A 14104-nucleotide genomic window follows, 5' to 3' on the forward strand; every position below is an offset into this window, starting at 1 on the left:
TTATTATTCTGTATTTTCTTTCTGCATGACTGGAAAGTTTTTCTATCCTCCCAACTCCCACCCCTATCAAAAGAATACCCCCTCAAGACAATCTCAAAGTTTAAAAGTAGCTAACTCTCACTTCAAAAAAATTTTCTTCTTAAAAAAAAAACCCTCAAAACCCCATAGTGGTTGTAAAACTGCTTTGTGTGGGAGAAGGGGCAAGTTTTCTCTTAAGAGCGGCTGATTTCATAGGGTTGGGGGAAGAGGGAGTTGAGGGGGAAAGGGTGGGAACGCAGAAGAAGGGGGGGCGGGAGAGCAGGGGATAAAAGAGGGAGAATCGCTGGCTTTAAAAAGCAACATTGTCCAGAGAGGTGAAAGGGAACAGATGGCCGTGGAGAATGTGGTCCTCAAAGCCCCGAAGAAAGGGCCGATGCTGACAGATCTTGCTGTTTCCCATTGATGCCTGACTGTTCTAGTGTGGGGAGCCGAGGCCAGTGCAGGGGACAGACCTCTGTTCCCAGCGGCTGGCTGGGGCACTGGCACTGAGGCTCACTGAGAAAAAGCACAGGCGGGGGTGGGTGGGGAGGAGGGCCAGCAGCTGTGGCCACAGAGGGCAGGACAGTGGCGGCGTGAGCACTTCCACAGCCTTCTCTTCTGGCCCGGCCGGGAAAGGTCAGCCCAGCACTGGGCTTGGCCCTGGCAGAGGTGAAGGAAAGGACAGCAGCTGGAGCCCCACGGCTCAGCATCCTACCACCCCCCCCCCCATCCCCAAACACCCTGGGGGAGGCACGTCTGGGACAAAATAGATACCTTGGGAGAGGGAAATGAAGAAAATATTCCAAATGCTTTGAGAGGATTGAAACAGTCAAACTACAATAAACAAAGAAATTTAGGCCTTTGAAAGAGGTCAGAGAATCCTGCCAAGTAAACCCCGTATTATTTCATGGAGTCTCAGGGCAGAGAAGTGATATGCTGAGGAAACACAGTATGAGCTGGTGGCAGACTCAGGAAGGAGTCCAGAGCTCTGAGTCAGCCCCCAAAGAGGTGCCAGATTCCAAACGGGGCTTTGCTGGACATGATGGGATGGCAGGAGGGGCCGAGGGGCTGCTGGCGCCCAGGGTGTGTTCACGTGTGTTCACGCATGTGTGCACAGCGGGCATCCGGGTGGAACTACTCACGGGCTCATCACTGGAGGATGTTACTGGAGACTCATAAGTCACCACAGAGTGACACTGGTCCAGGCACCTCTGGCCTCCTGGGAGGGGAGAGCCCGCAGTCAGCCCCCACAGACGGAGGCCTGGAGAATGGATTAAGAGGGGTAAGGATTTGCGAGAGCAGCAATTACAAAGAGGCCCAAACTTCAGGGGACAGAGACGCATCAGTGTAATTTCCTTAACATAACTTTGATGAAGAAAATAACTGTTCCAAATGACCTCTTGAACTCTCCTTACATTCTCGAGAGGATGATGATAAAATTCAGCCCCACGCCTGCCCAGTGAGGAGGGAGTCACGCGCCTTCTGGCTCACCATCCAGCTGGCCCACAGAGAGCTGCACAAACTCGAAACAGTTCTCTGGTTTTGATTTGCTTTCTCTCTTCTTCCCTGACCCGGAAAATGAAAGAGAACTGAACTCAGGGCCGAGGGTCTTGAGACAGTGGGGCATGGTTTTGGAGAAACAGATCAGAATCATCATTTGGAAACATTCCCACATGTCTCAGGTCCCCATGAACCTCCCTCATCTGACCCTCAGTGGGAGTAAGAAGTTAAAAGGTGGCTCTCAATACATTTAGTGACCTGGCAAGTTCACCTTCACCTGGACTGGGTCTCTGTTTCCCAAGGAAAGAGGATTCCACAAAGGCCATCAAGCCACAGGTTTTGCACTCAGTACATCCGAGTTACTGAGAAAATTCCCATGGAGCAGCGTAGCAAAAAAGATCAACCATGATGAAGACCTTGCCTTTTTATTTCCATGCTTCATCCAAATTGCTCCCCGGGCGCTTTTAGATTTAGAAGCTCCACTAATCAACCTTATAAACAGCAGCCCAGCCACTGCATAGAAATTACTTTGTATAGCTCCTAAGTGGAATTACCCCCAGGGATAGAAGATGCCCAAGGCTTTAACCATTACAGCAGAACACAGCCTCGTATGAGAACAGAAGACAAGTACACTTTGACATCCCAATTGAAACTCCAGGCTGAATCCGACAGAGAAGAATGCAATTACCTTTCCTAGTTTGATGGTACACTAAAGAAACTGGACAAGTGGAATACCTATTAGGTCCCCACTAATCCTCCTCCTAAATTCAAAGCAGGGTTAGTCCCTGGAATTCATTTCTGAGTATTCTCATTCTCCACTATTGTTAAACAGCTCAATTGATAAGTGCTTGCAGCTAATAATGCTTTCTACTGAGCTCACCCCTCCTCTTTCCCAGCCGCTCAAAGCACTTTACAAATATCACCTCATTATTCTTTATAACACTCAAGCGAGCCTGATAGGTGGAAAGGTTCATTATCTTCTCCTTACCAATAGGGGAAATAGACAAAGGAAGAAGTGACTCGTTTCAGCCAACAAAGCAGAGGCAAAAGTGGAACTAAAACTCAGCCATCCTCCTGACTCTAAATGTGCACATGTCCCATGTCAGCTTGTAAAACCGCTCTGCTGACAGGGCAGGATTCTCTAGCTGTGGCCTGTGTTGTAATCAACAGGTCCACGGAATAGGGGCACTGGCTGGACAGGAATGGGCAGGGGTCAAGATGGAGAAGCCCCGCCGAGTGGCCTTGACTCGTTCAGACAAGTCACTTCACCTGAGTCTCAGTGTCCTCTTCAGGAAAAGGAGGGGTTTCCATTAGAGGATCTTCAAGGTCCCTTCAGCTCTTAGATAATTCGTGAAGTGAGAGTTTCAAAAGAGGGGTTCTATTTTTCACCAGCCCCTTGTGACAATCTGGGCTCCATTTTGCTTGTAAGCCTGAAATAGCATCCTTGTCTCTTTATAGGATGCTCTGTGTCATCCATTGTCCACCCAAAGGATGGAGGGGATCAAATCAGTCAGTGCGAGGTGGTAAATGGGAGAGGTGGACCTGGGGCATCAAGGCCAAGGACTAAAGAGATGGAGGGAAGCAGGGAACAGAAAGATAGAAGACTGGAAGGGTCATAAAAAGAACTGGCAAATGACACTCTGAGCCACGACTGGGCCCTACTCAGGGACACTCCTTACATTCAAAGTCACCTACGACAAGTCCTTCAAAGTTAAGAAGGCTCCAAAGATGCAGTGCTGGCTTTGGCTTTTCTAAATACTGGATTCCCTTGCCAACCCTGAAACCCACGTGAACAATGCCCCAATGTACCCTGTAGTGGTGGTTTTCCATTTAAACAGAATTTCATTTTAATGAAATAACATTGATGTGCCTTCAAGTTAATTAAAACAGGATTTTACAGGTGGCTTCACAGTTTATAATTTGTGTTGCTTGAGCCAGATATGCCTAAGCCTTTAGAAAACCTGCAGTATTTTTATCTCTCTGATCTTTTACACTTTCTTTTCCTGAATAATGCTTTGATGCTCTTTGTTTGCCACAAAGAGAGTTGGAGGGAGAGGACATTTAGTAAAATCAACATTTGTTTGCAGAAGAAGCAGCCCCCGCAACCAGAATAATGACCTTGGAAAGAGTTTAGGGTGATGGGCTGATTACAATGACTGGATATAAAGGACTGACTGTGCAGCCGCCAGAAAGAAACACATTTTTGTAATATCTCAGTTGTTTCTATTGGCCTGGCCTTCCTTGCATTCACCATGGGAACTGAGTCAACAAGTTTGCTTGCTTTTATTTCAGTGATTACAGCGCATTCTTTTTTTCCCCCTCCACATACAGGGAGAAAGGAGTAGGAACAAATGAAAGTCAAAGGCTTGATGATCCCCCCCCCCCCAAAAAAAGGGGTATAATTTTATTTGTCTTCAAATCCAGCTGTAAAAGTGACTAGTTGCAAGCTTTATTCCATCTGCTCTCTCTGAGGACCTCTGCCTGACCTTGTGGAACCTTCTTTCTGGGAAGTTAAAGAATTTCCAGGATTAGCTCAAGTCCCAGAGCTGCCAACTGTGACAATCTACAAAGCTCTCTTAGGTAATGATTCAGACCCCACTTCTGCTCAAGGCCAAGATGGTCCCTAATGAGTTGGAAATATTCTAATTTCCTGGACCCAGACCATGAGGCAAATTGACACCGGAAGAATTTCAGAAGGGCAAGTTCAACATGTCTGCACACTAAAGACTCAATAACTGCTGTATCTGTGACAGCAGAAATGTAATTGAACTTGAAAAGCAAGAATTAAAGAGGTCATCAGAAACAAATTTAAAAATGAACTGGAAGGGAGGGAGGGAGGGAAGAGAAAGAGAAAAAGGAAGCTTCATAAATTTCATAATAATTGGTCTCCACCACCTGATTCTGGAGGAAGGCATTTTCTCAACACCTTCTCTTCTGAACTGAACTTTTGAATTCTCCTGCAGAAGGCCAAGTTTCCAATGCTGATCAGATAAAATGCCAAATTCCTCTCACCATTATAATCCCGAGGAGAGGAAAGAGGAAGAATGAATCAATATTCTCAGTTTATTGTTGAGGAGCCCAGAGAAGCGTTAAGACTTTAGATCCCACCCAGGACTGCACTAGCTGAATGTAGTCTAGAGGTCACCCTAATCACTTCTCTGATCCTGTCTTTCCCTGTATCTCCTAAACAGGTCAGACATCTGGGTCATTAACAGAACATCAAAGCAAGGTTCCAATTCAGTTCTATGAGTAACTCATTCTGTGATCTCCTTAGGCCTCAGTTTCCCCACTTGAAAAAGGAAGGAGTAGGATTAGAGGGCCTCTAACATCTCTTCCATCTCTTGTAATGCCCCACTACTACTGCACCTCTGCATAGGCTGGCTCCGGCATTTCCTCCAACCACAGTATATTTTCTATCTTTTAAGTTTTATCCGCTGCTGATCCCTAGGGGTCCCTAAGAAGTGTCTGAGGAGTCTCAGGTCATGAATTCAAGCTTTACTGGCCAACAGGAATATTTACTTCTCTTCACTCCTGCAGAGGAAAGTTACAGTCAATTGAATACTCGTGTTCCAGGTGACCTCACTTAGGAAAACCCACTGGCATATGCCAACAGATACAATCTAAAATGGGTAAGGATGCAGACCCAGATGTGGAGATGTATTGTGCAAACCAGAACTACCATGGGGGAAGCTCTCAGTGTGAACATCTAGGAACTAAATAGGTAGCTTTTATAATAAATGACTAGAACTGCAAGGCTCCGATGTTTCTACAACCCAAGATTTGCAGTCTAGTTTATGACCCAGCTCAGCAACTATCTCCATGACAATGGGTTTCCATTTTAAGACTAGTCAGCAACTCCAAGGAACTTTTCATTCAAGGACTCCAAAATGTTATGTAAGTATTATTTCTTATGATCCCAAACAGATGTGGCAATGAGGTTCTCCATTTGAGAAATAAAGAACGTTTCATAGACTTGTCTCAGGAAATAGAGTAAGCTAGAACTTGAACGGGGAGACACCAGCAAGCCACTCACAGGATTATTGGGGTTCCCAATGGGTTACACATTTTCAAAACATCTAGGTTTTAAATAGTAGAGAGAAATCTAGAAGATTCAATAAGAAACAAGAGGCCCAACTCAGGCTTGAGTATCAGATTTCCCTGATACCTCACTGCTCCATCTGCTGACTATCTTTTATTCAAAAGTTTTCTGGAAGCCTGACCAGGAGGGACCAAATCTAGATCTCTCCAAATGACTAATACAGATAACAGTGTGTGTTCCTGACTTGTTTTAAGAAGAAAGTTTTCATCTTTCTATATTACCTTTCAGGTCAATTCAGAATGCAGCCTCCTTAAGATAGACCAACATTCAGAAGACTTCGGTAGATTAGACATATTAAACAGAAAAGCAACTCTCAAAGTAGTCTGTGCATTATGGTCTAATTTTTGAAAAAAAATTTAGTTAAGTATGTATATGCACAGAAAAGTGGACAATTATAAACACTGATATCTTTTACACTATCTTACTGGAATGCATTATTTTTATTTTCTTTTTTGGCTCTCTATATTTTATATTGGTACATACAGCAACATGGATAAATTTTATACATGAAAAGTTGAGCAAAATAAAGCATTACCAAAGAAAACCTACGATATGATTCCATTTATATAAAGTTTAAATATAGGCAACACTAGTCTATGTTTGGGGCAGGGGGAAGCTGAGGCGGATAGGGTAGGGACAGAAACGAGGAGGGTACATTAATATTTCTTAATCTGGGTGCTGGTTATACACGTGTGTTCGCTGAGAAAGTTCACAGAGTTGTACACTTATGATGTGTATACTTTTTTGTTTGTGTTATACTTCATTTTTAAAGTTACTTAAATAAAAATCAAACCAAACCAAACCAAACGTTCATCCATGCGCCTCCTCACATATACTGTCAAAAAGTCTAAAGAAACGACTACTATTTTTGGGGTGGCGGAGGGGTATATCAAACTGCACTTCCAGGTATACAGTCGTCTCCTTTGGGTAGTGGCGACCACAAGGAGGAGACTCCAAGTATCCCCTCAGCTCTATCTCTGAGAAAGGGGCTCTAGAACCTGATTCTGTGAAAGCCGGAAGAGAAACACAAATTCACATCACGAAGGTCCTGATTTGTGTCTATCAGTGTCGCTCGCATCTCCCTTGACCACACCGTATTAATAGTGACTCTGGAAATCCAGGTTTGCATTTGACTCAGGCTCACTAGAAGGCCTGATGAATCAGCCTGGACCAGATGCAGCCACACTGGGAGGTGCACTTCCTGAACTGAGCTTGTATTCACGAAAACAAGGGAAAAGTGGCTAAAAATTTGCTAGAGGAGAGGCTCTGTGAAGGTCAGGACCTCGTATCTCCAGTGCCTAATGCAAGTCCTGGCAGAGAACAGAGGCTCAATTAATATTTTTGAAGTGAGTGAGTGTATAAATTTACTTTCAAAAAGAAGAAACTGTTACAGCTCAAGTAGAATTTACCATGAATGGTAAAGGGAAAGGAAAAAGACGGAGTAGGATGATATGTATTTAGTGATTTGTGTCTCTGGTTGTCCCTTCAGGGATCTCAAGTAAGCCAAGTCAGGCTAACTAAACAACAGAGAGATTTGTATTGCTGTAGACTTTTGGTAAAGCCATTCAGAAGAGCACTGTCCAATAAAAATATAATGCGGCCCACAAATGTACTTTAAAATTTTCTAGTAGCCACATTAAAAAAAAAAGAAAAGAAAAAGGTAAAATTAATGTCAACAATATATTTTACTTAGCACAACACATCCGAAACACTATCATTTCAACATGTAATCAATATGAAAATTAACATTTTTTACATTATTTTTCTTGATAATAAGTCTTTGAAGCCCAGTGTGTATTTTATACTCACAGCATATTTCAAGTGCTTAATAGCCACACATATCTAGTGAGTATTTATCAACAGTGCAGTTCTAGAGGGATATCCATTTGGTGGAAGTTCTTTTAGAAAACATGAACAGGGGTGTGTGTGTGTGTGTGTGTGCGTGTAAGAATGCTTGAGAGAGAGAGAGAGAGACTGACTTGATGGTGTTTAACACTGGTTCCATCTGTTCCTGAAATCAGCTAATGTCCTAGTCTTTAGCTTCTATAGATATGCCAGTATCCTTATGATAATTTCCACTTTCTGCTTAAGCTATTTCAAGTATGGTTTCTGTCACATGCAGTAAAGAGAGTCCTAACTAACAGAGATAAATCTAGGAAAAACATGCCCAGGGGTGCATCCTGCTTTAGAGGCACAATTTCTGTCAACTAGTTGACACTAAATCAGCATTACTGAATTTGTAAATCAGGAAACAAAGTTATTAACAAAAATTCGATTCTGAAAGTTTTTCTGTTACTTGCTGTAGGTTGCACAATCAATTTGTACATCTCTTTTGAGAACAAATGAACCAAAGTCTAATTCCAGCTTGAAGTATTCCAGGTGCATTTTACCTGTAAACTGTGAATCAAACAGGAGTTTAGTAAGGTGCAGGCGCTACGAGTTACCTGGATACCACCCATCTGGGACTGCTGCAATGTAAAAGAAATGAAAATAACAGCCTTTTTATCAGCCAACATACCTCCTGCTTCATCTCAGGGTTTGTCTTCCTGCCAACACACATTTATTTCTGTGTGTCTTCAGTTAAACGCGGAACAGGAGTTTGCGGGGAATGGGTCAATAGTTTAAATTCACTGAGGAAAAAGCAGCAGCCATCCCTGATTACTGGCGCTTAAATTGCTTTGTGATTTAAATGCCATAAATATATTTGGTATTTCAGTATTGTTTTCCATTCTGCTATAGGTCCAGACCTGAACAGGAGAGATGCTATCAGTGAATGTACAGTTTCATCTTGATTCCAATTTTTCCACGTCATGAACCAGTCTCTGGGCATCCTAAGTTGCAAACGTGGTCCCTGTCCCTGGGATGTCAGTGCAGGCAATTAGTGCCAGCAAGTTGGAAAGGCAGCACTAAATGAGAGGCAAAAACAATCACCTTCCCACTGCTTGATAGGAAATCCCTTCTGGGATGAGAAGAGAGAGAATTCCATGAAGAGGCGTTCTGGATTGGCTTTCAAAACCTCTAATGCTAAAGGCACATTGCAGTTCAGGGAGTCTGGAGGAGACAGTAATGGCCAAAGGAGTGCTAGGCACAATCAGAGCAAAGAGGACCCAAAAGAGCAAGCTCTCCGTCATCTCCTGCTGTTAAAATTCCTAGATGGGCCCCGCGTGGATTGAACGTGGGAGGAAGGCTGCAGAATTAGCTGTACCTCCTGCCATCCAGAGAGGTGTGAGATATTTAGCGGGTGGCTTACGCCAAGGAGAGGAATGGGGAATGGTATGCTGTTGCTCCATCTGTATGAGTCATAGACTTGTAAATGCTTTATATCCTGCATAGATCATTCATCATTCGAGTTGGGAACTTAACCCAATTGTCTACGGAGCTGTTCCTGATTGGCCCTGGCTGAAAGGGTTAAGCAGGTCAAAGAACACTTAACTTCCAATATTCGAATTTTCTGCACGTGATGAGTGGGAGAGATACTTAGCAGATGGAGCCCCCGGAAGGAGAGCGGGACTCCTGGTTTCTGCCAGTAGCTTATGTGTGGCCTTAATGTAAGCCCCTGCTTTTATCTCAGTTTCCATTTTTTTAAAAAAGGGGGCAACAGTAACTTTCAAGGTATAATGCCCTAGGTTTTTGAAGAGAGCACAGCTGAAGAACTTGCAAATTCTGGAAGGAGTGCTGAGGAAATAGAGCAGATGAAGGGGTGAAGGGACCACATTAAGTGACCACAGGAAATGGCTAAAAGCACAGACTCTGGAGCCACTCTCTGGGCTTCAATTCTAGCTCTGCCACTTATTAGCTGCTTCCCTTTGGACAAACTATTTCATCTCAGTGCCTCGGTTTCCTCATCTGTAAAGCAGAGACAGCAATGATATCCATCTCACAGATACCATTAAATGAGTTCATGTATGTTAAATGCCTAGAACACTATCAAGCAATATTAGTAAACTGTACAGCATACTTCCATTTTTAGAGCTGGAAAAGACTTCACAAAAACCCCTTTCACAGATGAGAAAACCAAGGCCCAGAGTGGTCAAAATAAGTCAATAGAAATGATTTGCATATCCCAACCAGCTTGTCAGCAGAGACAACGACATTCCTCAACAACTATTCTCAGAAAGTGCCCTATGTGTCATCATTGGATGTTCTTAATGCTAGATTAGGACCAGATGTAAGACGTGGCCTCCTGACTATTGTCCTGGGGAACAAATTAGGACTCACCCATTCTCAGCTGCCTGATGGGCTCTTGTGCCATCAGCATTTTCCGAAAGGATGCAAGAGCATTTGGCTGATGGCACACAGTGCCGTCAAGCTTCCAAGGTGGGCAGCCTGAAATTAGAGTTGCCTTGATAGGGTGCTAGGAGGGAAGGGGTGCTGGTGGAGGAAAGGCCAAAATCGATCCCACTGGCTGGAAGAGTCTTTTGGAAGAATGAGCTAAGTCCAGAAACCTCCTTTTCTGTTGTGGGGGCTGAGGGAAGGCTTCACCTCGATGTGATGGAGCAGAAAAGGGCGGCAGGCTTGGCAAGCTGCCTACGGCAGGAGGCGGAGGCCCAGCTGACAGGTGAGTCCGGCTGGGTAGTCCCACTATTCCCTGGAGACCTGGATCAAGCTCATTGCCAGGGTAAGTGGGGATTAACACAATGTGGTGTCCGAGCTAATGAGATGGCAAAACAGAGACAGATGGCGATGGCAGTGACTTAACTCTCCCATCTCTGTCTGCAGTGCGCTCCCACTAGCCTCTCCTCTGTCCTCACGCTGCCTAACCGTGCCCAGCGCTCTCTGTCTACCTCGGAAGATCATGGCCACAGTGAAACCATACTGCATGGAGAAAAGCTGGAACACTGCTTTCTAAATAGGACCATAACCCACAGACAAGAATGCTAAAATAGGGTATAACTTACAACCTGGGGATGAAAACAAGAAAAGGGAACTTTTATTCTGACCCCAAAATAAGTTTCCTTTGATTAGAACTATAGACTGTGGAACAGTTTCCTTCATAAGCACGTATCACATGTGACAAATGATGCCCGTGCATGCTTAGACCAGACAGGCCAGACTTGCCGCTTTGGGAGGCAAACAACTGCTTTACAAGTTATTTACCACTCCTGACCTCTTTTCCGGTTTTGGTTTTTTTTTCTGCTTCTCTTTCCACCTTCACGGTTCCCAGGTGGTATTACTGTGCCAGCTGCTCAGAGGCTCACCTGGCGCTGTGGCCAGCCGGGACAGAGCCATCTTGGAAAACCCTGCCTCAGACTTTTGAAAATTGGTTCCTTTTAATCATGATGTCTTTAATAATAAAATTCCAAAATGTAAACAACAGAAGATCTTCAGAAAGAAAAAGAAGCTTAAAAAAAAATTGACTTACTCATTTTTGTAAATGTTCCCCCTGCCTCCCTCCTATTCTACCTATTTCTTGTATTTATTCCATTCAATAAGGTAACAAGCAACTGAAAAAAAGTATTTAAACTTCATTGATGCAAATGGGTTTTGCTTTTGCAAAGTGAAAAGCTGACTCGTGAGAAGAAACTTAAGCAGTCACTGAATTATTCATAGGCCATATACCTACACAGGGACACTGAGAAAGAAGCCTGTAAGCAGAAGTACACTCCTCACTCTCACCCATACCACAAACCTCCCCACCCATGACCTTCTGGGGGCTACCCGCTCACCTCTGTCTTCTTAGAACAGGGTCTTGGGTGAAACAGTAAAAGTGATTGGCTGTAAGGATCTACAGCTTACCAGCCAGCAGGGTCAACTGTAGACCAAAGGATGTCCAAGGAAATATTTATATTCTACCCTTGATCATTCGCCTGATGATTATGGGCAGCAAAATATGCTGGTGGAGACCTTGAACAGTGGGTACGGAGAGTAACACTCTGAGGGAACCAAATGCAACCTTTTTAGAAGTGGAACTTCATTGTGGAACACACTTTCCAACCCTAAGGGTCAGCTATCTTTTACGGGAAGTAACGAGACACAACACCCTTGTAAAAAGAGGAGGATACCCTGAAGAAGTGAAACTGGTGAGTGATCAGCACGCAGTTCAGTTACGCTTCCCACACTGTATGCTACAGGGTTTCTCCGTCTCTGAAGCCTCAGTGCTGCTGACATCTTGGGCAGGGTAAGTACCGGCTGTGGGGGCTGTCTTGTGCACTGTGGGGTGTTTAGTCTCCTGCAGAAGCACCCCCCTCTAGTTGTTATAAACAAGATGACTTTAGATGCTGCCAAATGTCCCCTCGGGTGGCAACCTCACCCGGGGCTGTGAACAACTGGTACATCGGTACACATGGTAGAGCTAAAAATTCTGAAAAAGCTTGAATGGGAGACATTATAATCTCACGGCTTCGAAAAGTTAAACAATTAGCTTGTAATATACATTTTCATCTTACTTAGTAAGAATCCAACTCATAAGCATCCAGAGAGACTAAAATACTGAAGAAGAATCATCACCAAAAGATAAGAGGCACTGATTGCTTCCAATGAGGAGAAATTTAAGAGCAAATTAAGAATTAATTGATTCTTTTTTCCAGTTGGTTTCTTATCTAGAAAGAAGGATTGGAGTAAACGAAAGGAGTATAATGCATATGAACAAGGCCACTGGTATCAGAAAGCACAGTGGTCTGCGTCTGCAGACCATCAGGGCTGGGCTGAAGCAGACGCGTGACATCACGCCAGTGATGCAACAAGAGGTGGTGGTGGTTGCTGCTGTTGCTTCCACTTGTCCCCAGGAGTCCTTTTAAGCTTTAACCATGGCACCTTCACATCCTGGGAAGCTATCAACATACCGAACCAATAACCAGGATATATTCATGCTAGTCCATCCTCAGTGAGATGGCTGGTCCAAGTGAAAGCCAGATAGAGGAATACAACCTTGAAATCTCAATTTCATTCCCAGTGGTGAGCAAATCAACTATACTGAGTAGCATTTAAAGGGTAAGTTCTGAGTCCTTGTGGGACTGGACTTTGCAGAGTACCTGACAAAGTGTCATCTGCGATAGCTATCCATTCAGTGAGTGAATGAAGAAATGGTTTTCAAAACTGATTATAGGAAAACTCTAGTTTATGGCATTTAAACAGGGATTCATGATGATCAGTTTAAGAGAATTAGGAAATAAATCAGTATTGTTTTACGAGAAGCTCACATTGGCACAATTCTTCTAAGGAATATGTAAAAATCTATTTCCCAGGGGTGATTCTCTGGTAAAGCGGGAAGACTAGAATTCTGGGGGGCCAGATTCTAACTAGCTAACTGGCTGCGTGATCCTAACAGTCACTTACCATCAATGGGACTGGGTTTCCTCATTCAAAATAAGAAATCACGCCTAGCATCTAAACCTGGTGATTGACAGAATGAAGGAAAGAGAATATAAAGGGAAACTGGAAAAAGAGGGATTTTAAATAAACCTAAAAATGACTTCATGGCTTAGGTTCTGCTCTTTTAATTTAGAAGCCTAACAATAGATGCTGGCTAATCTCACTCTGTTGATCAGACCTAACTTAAAATAACTGACATGCCCACCTCATTTATTTTCACAAGACTGGACTCACTACTCTCTCAAACTGAAAGTTGCTGCCTGTGGGTTTCCATGAACGTGGCCTTGGTGGAGGGAGGATTAGAACACAGTTTTCCTCCTGCAATCCAAGTATTTTAACCTAACACCAAAACCCTGAGATGGCAACAAAAGGTTTGGGATTATGTTTTCACTGACATGACACGGGATGGTGGTGCCAGCCTGAATCCGGGTGAGTTACAACGCAGACACTGCCCAGAGACTTGGCTTTTCTCAGTTTCTTTTTCAATTGACGACTCTCGCGGAGACTGTAAAAGCCAATGATTCCCTACTCCATCCTCCACTCCAGCTCTCTGCAGGGAATTATAATATGATTAAATACTCTTAATTATACACACACACTGACATCCTGAGGAAACTGATGAAAACTACCTGGCAGAAAGCATAGGTGTGTATTAACTCTTACCATCTGGGGCCTGCTGGGGCACCAACCACAATCCTTGGCTTTGACTCCCCAAGTGAGATGTCATTCCAAGACCATGTGTGTGGTCAGTTAATCATGTGTGTTTCAGTTTGGCTGGTGGATACGCTCTGCAGTTTCCCTTTGGTCCCCTCACATCCTTAGCTTTTCAATACGACCCACAACCCCAGTCAGAGAGGGGTAACTGGGAGGGAAAGTCACCTCCTCATTGGCCAACCAGAGCCAGACAATTCTGCCTAGTTCCCAGCAGCTACTTAGAAGCACACTTCAGCACAAGAACATCTCCAGAACCCTGGGGCTTTAAGAAAGGGGCAATTTAAGAGAATGAGAGCAAAATAAAAGCCTGGAATTTCAGGAAGTGGTTCCAGGAACAATGAGTATATAAAAAATGAAGTGGAATCACATTTCCAGGCAATCCACTTTCACAGACAATGCAATCGTACAATAACTGGCATTTATGAGTGTGTGAGTACACACTAGACATTTATAGACACCACG

At 43.9% G+C, this 14104-nt stretch overlaps 1 protein-coding gene and 1 long non-coding RNA gene across 16 annotated transcripts in view; one reads left to right on the top strand and one right to left on the bottom strand.

Moving 5' to 3' along the window:
- RAD51B (RAD51 paralog B) overlaps nt 1–14104 on the bottom strand; it is a 696422-nt gene that overhangs the window by 249995 nt on the left and 432323 nt on the right. The window lies entirely within an intron of this gene.
- LOC123618875 (uncharacterized) overlaps nt 11268–14104 on the top strand; it is a 43494-nt gene continuing 40657 nt past the window's right edge. For all 3 annotated transcript variants that reach the window (XR_012507485.1, XR_012507484.1, XR_006727370.2), the window contains exon 1: nt 11268–11735. This is a non-coding gene — a long non-coding RNA (uncharacterized LOC123618875). The remainder of the gene's footprint in view (nt 11736–14104) is intronic.

Source organism: Camelus bactrianus, chromosome 6 (genome assembly GCF_048773025.1).
Source record: "Camelus bactrianus isolate YW-2024 breed Bactrian camel chromosome 6, ASM4877302v1, whole genome shotgun sequence".
NCBI lineage: Eukaryota > Metazoa > Chordata > Mammalia > Artiodactyla > Camelidae > Camelus > Camelus bactrianus.